This window comes from Hyla sarda, chromosome 1, assembly GCF_029499605.1.
Source record: "Hyla sarda isolate aHylSar1 chromosome 1, aHylSar1.hap1, whole genome shotgun sequence".
Lineage (NCBI taxonomy): Eukaryota > Metazoa > Chordata > Amphibia > Anura > Hylidae > Hyla > Hyla sarda.
The window spans coordinates 593,930,963-593,948,187 of NC_079189.1; the positions used below are offsets into that span (position 1 = coordinate 593,930,963).

At 45.3% G+C, this 17,225-nt stretch overlaps 1 protein-coding gene across 4 annotated transcripts in view; it reads left to right on the forward strand.

Moving 5' to 3' along the window:
- The first annotated feature begins 3,904 nt into the window (after window positions 1-3,904).
- CAPSL (calcyphosine like) overlaps window positions 3,905-17,225 on the forward strand; it is a 38,385-nt gene continuing 25,064 nt past the window's right edge. For 3 of the 4 annotated variants that reach the window (XM_056546594.1, XM_056546606.1, XM_056546614.1), the window contains exon 1: window positions 3,905-4,132. The gene's annotated coding sequence lies outside the window, so the exon portion shown is untranslated. The remainder of the gene's footprint in view (window positions 4,133-17,225) is intronic. The other variant, XM_056546584.1, reaches the window with a different exon arrangement.

The following is a 17,225-nucleotide window of genomic DNA, read 5'->3' on the forward strand; positions in this document are numbered from 1 at the left end:
ATCTGGAGGGCTACAGTTTGGAGACCACTGTATAGTCGACCACGTTTTTAGGTCCGGTTGGAAAAGCGCATACGGGGCAAAAATGAGCCGAACGGAGCGAACGTTTCACTCCGGTCGGCTCATTAAAATGAATTACCATACGGCGCATACGGCCGGGATACGGGAGCGCACGGTTTTAGCTCCCCCCAGCCGTATGCGCTCCCGTATGGGTAAATACGTGGTGTGAACCCACCCATAGCGAAGGGGTGGGATACTTTCCTATTGGTTGCTGGGTATGTTTCTATTTTCTCCGACAACTGTGTTTACATCATTCTCATTGGCCCACAAGCTAAAAGAAGGGAGGGATCAATATTCGCGAATATTCGGATATGTGAATATTCGCCCGGCGGTCTCACACAGTAGTATTAGAGCCTTCTTTAGACCACACAAACTGAAAGCAGAGAGGGATGATCACTGTGATGTGTAAAGTGAAAAAAAAAAAAAGCAAATATTCGTAATTTCGAATATATAGTGCTATATTCGCGAATATGCGATATTCGCGAATAAAATTTGAATTGCGAATATTCGCGAGCAACACTAGTCAAGACATCTTACAAAGTGTGTCCAGAGCATTGGAGGCCTCATGTCTAAAGTCATCTTCATGTAAATTGTCAAGTCAGTCAAGTCAAGTCTTCTATATAGTCACCGTGGCCTGCACTCAAGTGTCTCTACATACTGCAAGTCCCAGCAAGCCTGCGAGGTCCCCCTGTGTCACTGGTCACCTCCTTGGGATATTGGCTGTACTGCATAGATTGTGTCATCTGTCTACTCTCATTAAGGGTATGATCACACTGAGGAATTGGGGCGGAAATCACGCTGAAGATTTCTGCCCCAAAACACTGTTTTATTTCCGCTCAGAATTAACAGCGATTTCGTGCAGAATTGGCGCGGAATTTGTGCAGAATTCCGTGCGGAATTCCGCGTGGAAATGCAGGTTTCATGTGGAGGAGGAGTATCAAGTATTTCTATTCAGAAATTTATTTCTTTTTCATGCGGAAATTCTGCGCGAATTCCGCGCCAATTCCACGCTGATTCCGCATAGAAATGCTTCTGACTGAAAGAAAAAAATAACATTGATCTCTATGGGAGAGCGACGCTGATTCCGCCTGAAAGAAAGAACATGTTCTTTCTTCAAGCGGAACAGACTTCCTCGTCAGAATTCTGTTTGAGGAAATTCCTCAGTGTGAACCGAGGGGCAGAAATTCTTCACAGCTCTATGGGGGGTTTCACTGCTGAATGATTTGAAGAGGAAAAAGCGTGGAAATTCCTCTCCAATTCCTCAGTGTGAACATACACTAAAGCTACGGTTGTCCGTAACTTGGCGTCGGTGTCTTCATTGCCCTCGTGCCTAGCCCAGGACCAGCGGTATTACCTTCGGGTGGTTAAGGCTAAACCACACCCTGGCGTCATGACAAGAAGTGGTTAATAACATCTGCCCCTTGGGTTATAACATCTACCCTGCATTGCACCCCCCACCCCCACCCCAAGCAAACCAAACAAATTATCCGGATAAATAGGATCCGAATCCCTCAACACAAATGGGATGAAAAAACCAAACCAAAAATCATCCCACAACACCCCAGCATCCTCCCTATTAGGGTACTACTCTAACCATGGGCCCATCACGGCCACGTTCACTGGCATCCTTCCCGTCAGCAGAAGCCGACGAGCGCACGACCGGCTTCTGTCCTCGAGGACACTGCACTGCAGTTTGCCCTCCACAGCAGGCGTTCCGCGTTGTATTTGCACAAGCTGAGGAACTTACGATGTCCCTCATTAAACAACCAGCACACTCTGGGTCTACGCACGGCCACTGAACCTGCGACACTCGATGGCCCCAGACTGAAAGGAAGGAGTCCTCTGTGCCATCATCAAGCGCAACCAGACATCCATTGCCTTCACGCCCCAACTAACTTCAGGTAGCAAAGCCAAACGCCAACGAAATTCTTCGTCATTGCGCCACCAAGCCGCGCCTCCATGCGCCTTATATGCACCATAGACAGAATCCATGTAGAGAAAAGCTTCGAACAACTTCGGGATGCTGTTGCTCCATGATGCAACTCAACACAGCAAAAGTCTGCAACCAATACCCCATAGTCTTTGCTACCCACGGCTTCCTATCCACAAATTTATCTGAATTAGGCCTACGCTCCTTATCAATAGTATGCTGATCCGCAGAAACTAGCGACCATATAGCAACATACTGATAACCCCAAATCTTCTTCCTAGTGACCTCATCCACATGTACACCCAAGGGGCTAATACCACAAAAGAAGGCTTCCTTATGGACGCCCACCCTAACAGGAGACACGCGCCATCCTGGCATCCCAGAAACCGGCTCGCCTTCCAGCCAAACCAACAAAGCCTTTAGAGCTCCGGGTCGGCAGCACATGCTCCTCACTGAGAGTGCCGGGTCTCGTCCTATGATCATGGGGGGGCCCCAGCAGTCAGACCCCCCCCCCCCCCCTCACTTTCAGCTACTTTTTCCCCTATAAATTATTTTTTGCTAGGGTTGCCACCTTTCTTGCATGAAAAATAATACCGGCCATGCTAATTTACATAATTCATTATATATGTGTGACATCACAGGATACACATATGCGGGGGAACTTTTGTCCTATTCTGACCCCTTTAACTTCTTTATTTCTCCTTATATGCGCCTGTATGAGGGCTCATTTTCTTTTCCGCCCAGATCTGTAGTTTTACCAGTACCATTTCTGTTTTGATGTAACTTTTTTATTGCTTTTTTTTAATTAAATTCGGGAGATAGTTAGTTACTAACTACAACTCCCAGCATGCACTGATACTGCCTGTGGCTCAGCAGCTGTCCCAAATGAAAACTACAACTCCCAGCATGTTGGACTATATAGTAGTAAAGAGTATAGGTCATTCTCCCACCCATTGGTGCCTCCAGCTGTTGCAAAATTACAACTCCTAGCATGTTGGACTATATAGTAGTATATAGTATAGGTCAGTGTTTCTCAACCAGGGGCGCCTCCAGCTGTTGCAAAACTACAACTCCCAGCCATTGGCTGTCCGGGTATGCTGAGAGTTGCTGTTTTGCAACAGCTGAAGTTCAACGCTCCAGGAGTTGGAGGATTGGTTGGATAAATACCGGACATTGTATTGCCGCTTTTTTTAATATAAAAATACCGTCAGGGTGGCCAAAATACCAGAGATCTCTTTTATGGTCTATTCACATGTACAGTATTCTGCGCAGATTTGATGCGCAGGATTTTCTGCTGCAGATTTCAATGTAAACTAAATGACTGAACACAGCATGGAATCCTGTACATCAAATCTGCGTAAAATACTGTACGTGTGAATAGACCCTTAAGAAGTATTATGAGGGACATTTATCATTCAATATAGACGTCTATCCTTGTCGCTTGAATGTCGCAGATAAGGAAAAATAGCGACTTATATGCGACTTTTGCAATAGAAGTTTCCGAGCGTTTGGTGTATCAGTACACCGTTTTCTGTTTTAGACATGCACTGCACCCTTATTTATCTAATGCGATTTTTACTAAAAGTCGCAAATTATTGCGCTAACTCCGAATTCCGGGCGCATTAGTACGCATACCAATAGGACACGTACCCTGGGGCAGGAGTAATAATATCACTGGGTACAATCAGTCCTAGTCTAACATTATTCATAACTTTATGACAATCTCCACTTGTTAATAAGTAAAATACTTCTGGAACATTCCTAACTCTTGTTTTTTTTTTTGTTTTTTTTTTCAGGGCATTGTGGCACAGGAAGGGTTAATGGCTGGCTGTGTTTACGCTACTCCAGGGGGCGGGGCCATACACCGTGCACTTTGCTGTATTCAGAGCCCGAAGCCGTCTCCATGACAACCCCGGACTATGTGTAACTAACCTCAAGCAGCAAACATGGGAGGGGCGGGGACAGCGTGACAGACAACGGCTTCCACCAATCAGTGAGGGAAATTCTTTCCGTTCAGCCAATCAGGAGGCCAGAGCTGCAGATCCAGGGCCGTCTTCCTCCTCCACCTGCTGAATGAGAGCTGCGTCCATAGTAGCAGGTGAAGCTCCGGTGCTGCTGGGAGGATCCTCATCCTGAGACTCTAAGGTGACATCAGATAGGAAGCTATTATTATTATTATTATATTATTATTATATTATTCCTTCTTTTATTTTTGCTAAGGCGACTTTCGAAAGTTTGAAAACTTCTTCGAATGAAGTCGCTAAGTCGCTATTGACACCTGTGTAACCTATATATACATACACACACATATATGTATACATATGTGTGTGTATATATATATATATATATATATATATATATATATATACTGTATGACCTATTATGGGATAGGTTTTGTAGAATTGGCGCAGTACTACGAAAAAAACAAAACAAACAAAAAACTATTGGCAGATCTATATATATATATATATATATATATTTATACTGTATGACCTATTATGGGTAGGTTTTCTAGAATTGGCGCAGTAATACGAAAAAACTAAAAACTAAAGAAAAACTATCGGCAGATCACTTATATATATATATATATATATATATATATACTTATATACTGTATGAACTATTATGGGTAGGTTTTGTAGAATTGGCGCAGTACTACGAAAAAACTAAAGAAAAACTATCGGCAGATCGCTTATATATATATATATATATATACATATATATACTTATATACTGTATGACCTATTATGGGTAGGTTTTCTAGAATTGGCGCAGTACTACGAAAAAACTAAAAACTAAAGAAAAACTATCGGCAGATCGCTTATATATATATATATATATATATATATATATATATATACTTATATACTGTATGACCTATTATGGGTAGGTTTTCTAGAATTGGCGCAGTACTACGAAAAAACTGAAAACAAAAGAAAAACTATCAGCAGATCGCTTACTTTGACCACTATGGCGGCCGTCCCAGAATAAAAAAAAAAATGTGCAGCATGCTACGTTATTTTCCTGCATTTTATAATGGAATTAACTCTAAAATCTCCCAATGGAATGTCCGAGGCGGGTCTCTAAACTGTGGACCTCTAGCTGCTGCAAAACTATAACTCCCAGCATGCCCGGACAGTCTTTGACTTACGTTAGTGATTGCTCAGGGAAGTGTTTCCCAATCAGGGTGCCTCCAGATGTTGCAAAACTACTACTCTAAGCATGCCCGGACAGCCAAAGGCTGTCCGGGCTTGCTGGGAGTTGTAGTTTTGCAGCATGCTCAGAGTATGACATTTTTTTTTTCTCTCGAAGCAGGTGAACCTTGACCTGGAAAAAAAAACAAAAAAATTAAATAAAAAAATAAAACACAGCATTTTGCACTCCCAAAATTTTGTTTGAAAAATAGCGGGTTTTGGCGTTTTTTTCTCCCCCCCCCCCAGCATTTCTATCATGACAAGTCAGGTAATTCTTTCATCATGTGACTCAGGGATTTCTATTGAAGAAATGGGGGGGAGATGTCCAAGCTAAATTCACATAGTGTTTTTTTTTATGATTTTTTATTTTTTTTGCTCCCATAGACTTTTTTGGGAGAGAAGCGGCACGATTTTAACCCCCCCCCCCCCCCCCAAAAAAAGAAAGAAAGCATAGTTTCAACATGCTGCGATTTAAAAAAACAGACGCTGAGCCCGAAACCGCAGAAAAACGCCAACATTTTTTGAAAAAACACAGAAGATTAGTGCGAAAACTCATCACAAAAAAGAAAAAAAGCCACAAGTGGGTATGGTGTATCAAAAATCTCTATTGACTTTCGTCTGACATCTGGGCGGAGCGTTTTTTCACAAAAAAATAAAAATAAAATTGTGTCGTTTTGCTATGATTTTGTAGAACCGGTGAGGGGAAAACGCCAAGTGGGTTTAGTGTTTTATAAAGCCCTATTGACTTTTACCTAACATCTGGACGCTGTGATTTTTTTTTCACGAAAAACACTGCAGCAATTTTGCGCCATTTTAAGTTTTTGGGGGAAACCTAGTCTTCGGGTCTGTTCATGAGGTGGAAATTCCGATTGGGATCTGCTGTAAAAATTCTGCCTGGTTTCCAGTGGGATTCTGTGGGGTGCACATGGCGCAATTTCCACGGCAGATGTTACCGCCGCTGAAATTCCAATTCCTCTTTCCGCCATGTTTTCTGGGCTGACATTCCGCAAATGTTTTGCAGTGTGAACGAGGACTTATGGAGTTTAGCCCCTTAAATGGGCACTGTCACCAGCTTTATTTTTTGATATGTTGTAGTACTTATGTATTACAACATGTCTCTAATATACTTTTATTATTATTTTTTTCATTAAAAAGGTTTCATTTACATTTAAAAACGGCTACTGAAATAGGACTGATTTTGGAGTGGCAATCAGTCCTTTTTCAGTTAGGCTGCACTCGCTCCCTGCCTGTCAATCAGACCGGTGGGAGCGAGCTCATTGGCTCCCCGGCCACTGGCTGGGAGGCCACTCCTCCCGCACATCGCCGCTGCCTTGTTGCCGCCGCTGTCCCTGCACGCCCGCTGCCGGACTCTGCAGTAACTGCAAGTGTAATGAGGGTACGGGGTATGCGGGGCGGGGGGGGGGGTGGGGGGGGGAGAAGGGAACGGGCTAGTGCCGTAGCGGAGGGGAACAGGCTAGCAAAAAAAAAAAAATAGGATGGTGGGAGCTACCCTTTTCAGTTTTTGCACTTTCGTTTTTTCCTCCTTACCTTTTAAAAATCATAACCCTTTCAATTTTCCACCTAAAAATCCATATTATGGATTATTTTTTGCGTCACCAATTCTACTTTGCAGTGACATTAATCATTTTACCCAAAAATTCATGGCGAAACGGAAAAAAAAAGAATTGTGCGACAAAATCGAAGAAAAAATGCCATTTTGTAACTTTTGGGGGCTTCCGTTTCTACGCAGTGCATATTTCGGTAAAAATTCCACCTTATCATTATTCTGTAGGTCCATACGGTTAAAATGATCCCCTACTTATATAGGTTTGATTTTGTCGCACTTCTGGAAAAAATCATAACTTCATGCAGGAAAATGTATACGTTTAAAAATTGTCATCTTCTGACCCCTATAACTTTTTTATTTTTCCACGTACAGGGCGGTATGAGGACTCATTTGTTGTGATCTGAAGTTTTTATCGGTATGATTTTTGTTTTGATCTGACTTTTTGATCACTTTTTATTCATTTTTTAATGGTATAAAAAGTGACCAAAAATACGCTTTTTTGGACTTTGGAATTTTTTTGCGCGTACGCCATTGACCGTGCGGTTTAATTAATGATATATTTTTATAGTGCAGACATTTACGCACGCGGCGATACCACATATGTTTATTTTTTTTTATTTACACTGTTTTATTTTTTTTATGGGAAAAGGGGGGTGATTCAAACTTTTATTAGGGAAGGGGTTAAATGTAGGGATCAACCGATATCGTTTTTTTAGGGCCGATACCGATAATCTGGGGAGGTTAGGGCCGATAGCCGATAACTAATACCGATATTCCGGTATAAGTTATCGGCTATTTATCCCCCCGCGACACCGCTGCAGATCATTGATTTAAAGCGGGCGCTTTAAATCAATGCACTGCAGTGGCTTTTGCGGTGCCATAGGCCGCCGCCGCCACCCGGTTCTTTCCCCCTGCCTGTCCGGGGGTCCTGAGTCCTCTTACCGCCAGCGCTCCCCCACCGCCGCACCACTCCGCCCACCGCCGCCCCGCTCCTCCACCGCTGCACCGCGCCCCCCACCGCCGCGCCGCACCCCGCACCGCACTGCCCCGGCCCCATTGCCTCCCCCTTCCCCGGTTTTATAATTACCTGTTCCCGGGGTCCACTCTACATCTGGCTCCGGTGGCGTCGTCCTGAGCTGTCACTGTGCGCACTGACGGTGACGTCACGTCGCGCACGTCACGTCACTCGTCATTGCGCACAGCGTAACGCAGGACGCAGCAGGAGCCAGAAGTAGCGTGGGGGGTGCATCGCGGTGCGGTGGGTCGGGGGGGGGGGGGGTCAGTGGCGGTGCGGGGGGCATTATCGGCAAGGTAATTGCCGATACCGATAATGCCCAAAATCATGATTATCGGCCGATAATATCGGCCAAACTGGTAATTGGTCGATCCCTAGTTAAATGACCTTTATTAACACTTTTTTTTTTACTTTTTTTTTTTGCAGTATTATAGCTCCCATAGGGACCTATAACACTGCACACACTGATCTCTCATGCTGATCACTGGTGTGTATTAACACGCCTGTGATCAGTGTTATCGGCGCTTGACTGCTCCTGCCTGGATCTCAGGCACTGAGCAGTCATTCGTCGATCGGACACCGAGGAGGCAGGTAAGGGCCCTCCCGGTGTCCTGTAAACTGTTCGGGACGCCGCGATTTCTCCGCGGCGGTCCCGAACAGCCCGACTGAGCAGCCGGGATACTTTCACTTTCACTTCAGACGCGGCGGTCAGCTTTGATCGCCGCGTCTGAAGGGTTAATACAGGGCATCACCGCGATCGCTGATGTCCTGTATTAGCCGTGGGTCCCGGCCGTTGATAGCCGCCGGGACTGACCCAATATGACGTGGGGACACCGCGTGACCCCGCGGCATATCGCGGGAGCCGGCGGAGGACGTAAATATACGTCCTGCGTCGTTATGGAGTTAGACTTCTATAGGTGAGGGGGGAAAAAAAGCACCAAAAAAAAAAAAAAAAGCTATGTTCACACTTCCGGAATGTCTGCACGAAAAAAAAAATCTCCATGCAGACATTACGGATACTGCATGTTATGCCGGCGCTAGGACCACACGGGAATGTGCTGTCTCATAGACGGTCATGCATTCCGTGTGGTGTCTGCAGAAAGAATGAACATGTTCAATCTTTCTGCGGACACGGAAAATGGAATTTCTGTGCCGGAAACATCTGGCTTGAAAATTTTGCTTTGTGAACAGCGCAGCAGAAGACCTGTTGAATTCAATGGGACTCTCCAGCAGAATTCCAATACGGAATTCCGCATGTAAATTTTGGACGTGTGAACAAGGCCTTATACTATGAAATGCCAAAAATAAAACGTCTATACTAATGCACACTATTTTTGGGGAAAAAAAACAACGCCACAGAAATGGCATCTTGTGAGTAAAAAAACTAAATGGCCGATTTTTGTCTATCTCTGTTCCCCAGATAGGGGATAAGATGTCTAGGGGCGGAGTACCCCTTTTACTACATGATAACTAATAAAGTGCAAGTAATAACTAGTATTGCCTAGTTCCCTAACAAAGTGAGCTGACTACACAAAATCCTGCAGTCATGTGCAAACCAATACCTACCAGCCACATTTAGTAGCAGTGGCCCAGGTGTTCCCCCACCTCATGCTCCGACGCGCTTCGCCCTTCTTCCTCAGGTAGTGGTGAGTTGAGGGGACAAACAGAGCTATGTACCGTATACTGAATACTCGAGTATAAGCCGAGGCCCCTTATTTCACCCCAAAAACCCAGGAAAAGTTATTGACTCGACTATAAGCCTAGGGTGGGAAATACATCATCCCCCCCTGTCATCATCCAGACCCCCGTCATTAACACCCCCGTAATTAACACCCCCGTCATCATCACCCTGTCATTTTCACCCCCGTCATTATCCCCCGTCATCATCACCCCGTCATCATCACCCCGTCATCATCCCCCCGTCATCATCCCCCGTCATCATCCCCCCGTCATCTTCCCCCCGTCATCATCCCCCCGTCATCATCCCCCCGTCATCATCCCCCCGTCATCATCCCCCCGTCATCATCCCCCCGTCATCATCCCCCCGTCATCATCCCCCCGTCATCATCCCCCCGTCATCTTCCCCCCGTCATCATCCCCCCCAGTCATCATCCCCCCGTCATCATCCCCCCGTCATCTTCCCCCCGTCATCATCCCCCCGTCATCATCCCCCCGTCATCATCCCCCCGTCATCATCCCCCCCGTCATTATCCCCCCCGTCATCATCCCCCCGTCATCATCCCCCCGTCATCATCCCCCCCGTCATCATCCCCCCCGTCATCATCCCCCCGTCATCATCCCCCCCGTCATCATCCCCCCCGTCATCATCCCCCCCATCATCATCCCCCCGTCATCATCCCCCCGTCATCATCCCCCCGTCATCATCCCCCCGTCATCTTCCCCCCGTCATCATCCCCCCGTCATCATCTCCCCCGTCATCATCCCCCCCGTCATCATCCCCCCCGTCATCATCCCCCCCGTCATCATCACCCCGTCATCATCCCCCTCGTCATCATCCCCCCTTCATCATCACCCTCCCCCCCTTCATCATCACCGCCTGTCAATCCCTTTCAGTGGTCTTCAACCTGCTGACCTCCAGATGTTGCAAAACTACAACTCCCAGCATGCCCGGACAGCTATCGGCTGTCCGGGCATGCTGGGAGTTGTAGTTTTGAAACATCTGGAGGTCCGCAGGTTGAAGACCACTGCGGACGACTCACAGGGACGTTCATGCACACGGACCAGCTCACCCTTCCTTCCCACCGAGGGCAGGTGAGTAGAAAACTAAAGGGGGGTCTGGATGATGACGAAGGCCGCAGTGGTCTTCAACCTGCGGACCTCCAGATGTTTCAAAACTACAACTCCCAGCATGCCCGGGCAGCCGATGGCTGTCCGTTCATGCTGGGAGTTGTAGTTTTGCAATATCTGGAGGTCTGCAGGTTGAAGACCACTGAAAGGGATTGAGAGTTCACTCGAGTATAAGCCGAGGGGGGCGTTTTCAGCACGAAAATTCGTGCTGAAAAACTCGGCTTATACTCGAGTATATACGGTATATAAGAATAAGAAAGGTACTGACCAATGGGCTATAGATTGTGCCATCCACTTTCATAGCCCATTGGTTATTGTTCTTCAAAGGTGAGGAAAAAAATGTAGGAAAAAAATGTAGGAAAAAAATCCAAAATCACTGAAAGAAAGTACATTTTTTGGTAAAATTTAGTATTCTCTCTTCAGTATAACAGTTTTGTAGGCTGCAGTATTTTCACTTTGATGGAAATGTACAGCTACCCAGAGAAGAGGGAATTCCGCATTTCGGAAATTCTTTTTCCTAATGTTTAACCAGTCTTATTAATCAATAACAGAGATCGGCCGCAAATACGGGGAATGGAGGAAAGATGACATCTCAGAACAAAACTGAGCTGAAGGATGACTTCTGGCCTCAAGGGCTCAGGCTCCTGGGGTGGACAAGAACTCTGAGGGTCCAAGGCGGGGGGTATAGAACGCGCCCCACCATCATTACTTTCTATGTGTCTGATTAAATGGATTTTTTGAAATTAATAAATACTGCCATCCCCCAATGACGCCTTAGGCAGCTGCCTACTCTGCTTGCTCCCATAGCTGTATTAAAGGGGTTTTCCAACCCTAAACATCTTATTCCCTATCCAAAGGGGGCAACTGGGACCCCCCACAATCTCCAGCACGGCACCCCAGTCATCTAGTGCACAGAGCGAGCTTCGCCCCCTCTATTCATGTCTATGGGAGGAGGCGTTACAGCTATGTACTAGCCATCACACCCCCCTCCTATAGTCCCTTAAAGGGGTACTCCGCCCCTAGACATCTTATCCCCTATCCAAAGGATAGGGGATAAGATGTCAGATCGCCGGGGTCCTGCTGCTGGGGACCCCGGGGATCACTGCTGCAGCACCCCGCTATCATTACTGCGCAGAGCGAGATCGCTCTGCACGTAATGACGGGCAATACAGGGGCCGGAGCATCGTTACGTCATGGCTCCGCCCCTCGTGACATCACGGCCCGCCCCCGTCAATACAAGTCTATGGGAAGGGGGCGTGGCGGTCGTCACGCCCCCTGCCATAGTCTTACATTAAGGGGACGGGCCATGATGTCATGAGGGGCGGAGCCATGACGTCACGCTGCTCCGTCCCCCTTATCGCCCGTCATTACGCACAGAGCGAACTTGTTCTGTGCAGTAATGATGGCGGGGTGCAGCAGCAGTGATCCCCGGGGTCCCCAGCAACGGGACCGCGGCGATCTAACATCTTATCCCCTATCCTTTGGATAGGGGATAAGATGTCTAGGGGCGGAGTACCCCTTTAAGGACGCAGGGTTTTTCAGTTTTTGCACTTTCGTTTTTTCCTCCTTACCTTTTAAAAATCATAACCCTTTAAATTTTCCCCCTAAAAATCCATATTATGGCTTATTTTTTGCAGTGACATTAGTCATTTTACCCAAAAATCCACGGCGAAACGGAAAAAAAAATCATTGTGCGACAAAATTGAAGAAAAAACGCCATTTTGTAAAATTGGGGGCTTCCGTTTCTACGCAGTGCATATTTCGGTAAGAATGACACCTGATATTTATTCTGTAGGTCCATACGATTAAAATGATCCCCTACTTATATAGGTTTGATTTATTTCGGAAAAAAATCATAACTAAATGCAGGAAAATTTATACGCTTAAAAATGTCATCTTCTGACCCCTATAACTTTATTATTTTTCCACGTACGGGGCGGTATGAGGACTCATTTTTTGCGCCGTGATCTGAAGTTTTTATCGGTATGATTTTTGTTTTGATCTGACTTTTTGATCACTTTTTATTCATTTTTTAATAGTATAAAAAGTGACCAAAAATAAGCTTTTTTGGACTTTGGAATTTTTTTGCGCGCACGCCATTGACCGTGCGGTTTAATTAATGATATATTTTTATAATTCGCAATTTACGCAAGCGGCGATACCACATATGTTTACTTTTATTTACACTGTTTTATTTTTTTAATGGGAAAAGGGGGGTGATTCAAACTTTTATTAAGGGAAGGGGTTAAATGAGCTTTATTCACTTTTTTTTTCACTTTTTTTTTTGCAGTGTTATAGGTCCCATAGGGACCTATAACACTGCACACACTGATCTCCTATGCTGATCGCTGGCGTGTATTAACACGCCTGTGATCAGTGTTATGGGCGCTTGACTGCTCCTGCCTGGATCTCAGGCACGGAGCAGTCATTTGTCGATCGAACACCAAGGAGGTAGGTAAGGGCCCTCCCGGTGTCCGGTCAGCTGTTCGGGACGCCGTGATTTCACTGCGGCAGTCCCAAACAGCCGGGATACTTTCACTTTCACTTCAGATGCCGTGTCTGAAGGGTTAATACAGGGCATCACCTAGGCATATTGCGGGAGCCGGCGGAGGACGTAAATATACGTCCTTCGTCGTTAAGGAGATAGACATGAATGGAGGGGGCGTGGTGTGACATAACTAAAATGGAAGCTTCAAGCTTTGGTATTCAGAACGCCACCGATGCCGGCCCGGGGATCCCAGTAGCCGGACCCCCGCGATGAGACAGCTTATCCCCTGTCCTTTATTGTGTGATGAACAAGTCTTAGGCTAAGTTCACACCGGACAAATTTTTTATATCTAAGTAAAAAGGTGAGGTGTCACTTAATTATGCGGCTGTAAAAAAAAAACTTTTTCTTTTTAATGTATTTTGGGCACAGACAAAAACTTTCCCATACATTACATAGAGCACATTAATGTAAAAGACAAGGACGCAAAATTTCCGCAATTTTACAGGCACATTTTTTTTCCCTATGAAATACACCTGAAAATACACTATGTGAACCTGGCCGGAAAGTCATTAGATTTTTTGATCATGTGACTCTAAGATTTCTATTAAAGAATCTGAGGAAAAAATCTGCCGATACACACAATTTTGTAAATTATTTTTTTTTTTTTTCAACCTACTATACTGAGGTCTGTGGGAAGAAAAAACTGAGAGTTTGGAAAAACTGCCACTGACCCATAAAAAACACCGTTTAAGGGTGCGTTCACACATGAGTATTTTCTTCTGCAGATTTGTGCCAGCAGATTTTTATGCCCTATTTAAGTCAATGGGCAGCAAAATCTGCAGCAGCAAATCTTCAGATCTGCAGCAACAATATGCATGTGTGAATGTACCCTAAGGGTAGGGTCACATGTAACGGATCCGCAGCGTTTTTGACGCTGCGGTTCCACCGGTGACCCGACCCATAGTGTGCCTCCAGCTGTTGCCACCCCCTGCCCCTCCCCCTGGCCTGCTCGCAGCACCAATCCGCCGCTCCGAGCAGCCACACAAGGGCCTGCGAGTCGCCAAGTGCACTGGCATTGTACTCAGACATTACAGAGCAGTCGCGATGTCTGAGTACACTGCGCATGCGCGCGATGATTCGCAGGCCCCTGTGTGGCTGCTCGGAGCGGCGGATTACCGCCACGAGTAGGCCAGGAGGCAGGATGCGGGGTGGCAACAGCTGGAGGCACACTATGGGTCTCCCATGGCATTTTTTCCACAGGTTTTTTTTCTGAAAAAAAAACCTTGTGTGAAACCACCTCTAAAGGGGGTCATATACCTTTACTAGCTGTCTACTGAACGCACACTTGGCCTACAGCTTATCTGTTCTGTTCACCCCATACATGTGAACGCACAGCTCTGGTGAGCATCCATGTGTTCTGAATGGAGAGAGGAGGGGGTGAGCTGCAATCACAGTATTAGAAATGAAGCCTCGTAGGAAAATAGTTTTGATATAATACTTTATGGTGCCCACTGCTGTTATTTACATGTTGTGATGCCCACTGCTGTTATTTACATGTTGTGATGCCCACTGCTGTTATTTACATGTTATGGTGCCCACTGCTGTTATTTACATGTTATGGTGCCCACTGCTGTTATTTACATGTTATGGTGCCCACTGCTGTTATTTACATGTTATGGTGCCCACTGCTGTTATTTACATGTTATGATGCCCACTGCTGTTATTTACATGTTATGATGCCCTCTGCTGTTATTTACATGTTGTGATGCCCACTGCTGTTATTTACATGTTATGGTGCCCACTGCTGTTATTTACATGTTGTGATGCCCACTGCTGTTATTTACATGTTGTGATGCCCACTGCTGTTATTTACATGTTGTGATGCCCACTGCTGTTATTTACATGTTATGATGCCCTCTGCTGTTATTTACATGTTGTGATGCCCACTGCTGTTATTTACATGTTGTGATGCCCACTGCTGTTATTTACATGTTGTGATGCCCACTGCCGTTATTTACATGCTATGGTGCCCACTGCTGTTATTTACATGTTGTGATGCCCACTGCCGTTATTTACATGCTATGGTGCTCACTGCTGTTATTTACATGTTGTGATGCCCACTGCTGTTATTTACATGTTATGGTGCCCACTGCTGTTATTTACATGTTATGGTGCCCACTGCTGTTATTTACATGCTATGGTGCCCACTGCTGTTATTTACATGTTATGGTGCCCACTGCTGTTATTTACATGTTGTGATGCCCACTGCTGTTATTTACATGTTATGGTGCCCACTGCTGTTATTTACATGTTATGGTGCCCACTGCTGTTATTTACATGTTGTGATGCCCACTGCTGTTATTTACATGTTATGATGCCCTCTGCTGTTATTTACATGTTGTGATGCCCACTGCTGTTATTTACATGTTGTGATGCCCACTTCTGTTATTTACATGTTATGGTGCCCACTTCTGTTATTTACATGTTGTGATGCCCACTGCTGTTATTTACATGTTGTGATGCCCACTGCTGTTATTTACATGTTGTGATGCCCACTGCCGTTATTTACATGCTATGGTGCCCACTGCTGTTATTTACATGTTGTGATGCCCACTGCTGTTATTTACATGTTGTGATGCCCACTGCTGTTATTTACATGTTATGGTGCCCACTGCTGTTATTTACATGTTATGGTGCCCACTGCTGTTATTTACATGTTGTGATGCCCACTGCTGTTATTTACATGTTATGGTGCCCACTGCTGTTATTTACATGTTGTGATGCCCACTGCTGTTATTTACATGCTATGGTGCCCACTGCTGTTATTTACATGTTGTGATGCCCACTGCTGTTATTTACATGTTGTGATGCCCACTGCTGTTATTTACATGTTATGGTGCCCACTGCTGTTATTTACATGTTATGGTGCCCACTGCTGTTATTTACATGTTGTGATGCCCACTGCTGTTATTTACATGTTATGGTGCCCACTGCTGTTATTTACATGCTATGGTGCCCACTGCTGTTATTTACATGTTGTGATGCCCACTGCTGTTATTTACATGTTATGGTGCCCACTGCTGTTATTTACATGTTATGGTGCCCACTGCTGTTATTTACATGTTATGGTGCCCACTGCTGTTATTTACATGTTATGGTGCCGACTGCTGTTATTTACATGTTATGGTGCCCACTGCTGTTATTTACATGTTATGGTGCCCACTGCTGTTATTTACATGTTGTGATGCCCACTGCTGTTATTTACATGTTGTGATGCCCACTGCTGTTATTTACATGTTATGGTGCCCACTGCTGTTATTTACATGTTATGGTGCCCACTGCTGTTATTTACATGTTGTGATGCCCACTGCTGTTATTTACATGTTATGGTGCCCACTGCTGTTATTTACATGTTGTGATGCCCACTGCTGTTATTTACATGTTGTGATGCCCACTGCTGTTATTTACATGTTATGGTGCCCACTGCTGTTATTTACATGTTATGGTGCCCACTGCTGTTATTTACATGTTATGGTGCCCACTGCTGTTATTTACATGTTATGATGCCCACTGCTGTTATTTACATGTTATGATGCCCTCTGCTGTTATTTACATGTTGTGATGCCCACTGCTGTTATTTACATGTTATGGTGCCCACTGCTGTTATTTACATGTTGTGATGCCCACTGCTGTTATTTACATGTTGTGATGCCCACTGCTGTTATTTACATGTTATGATGCCCTCTGCTGTTATTTACATGTTGTGATGCCCACTGCTGTTATTTACATGTTGTGATGCCCACTGCTGTTATTTACATGTTGTGATGCCCACTGCCGTTATTTACATGCTATGGTGCCCACTGCTGTTATTTACATGTTGTGATGCCCACTGCCGTTATTTACATGCTATGGTGCTCACTGCTGTTATTTACATGTTGTGATGCCCACTGCTGTTATTTACATGTTATGGTGCCCACTGCTGTTATTTACATGTTATGGTGCCCACTGCTGTTATTTACATGCTATGGTGCCCACTGCTGTTATTTACATGTTATGGTGCCCACTGCTGTTATTTACATGTTGTGATGCCCACTGCTGTTATTTACATGTTATGGTGCCCACTGCTGTTATTTACATGTTATGGTGCCCACTGCTGTTATTTACAT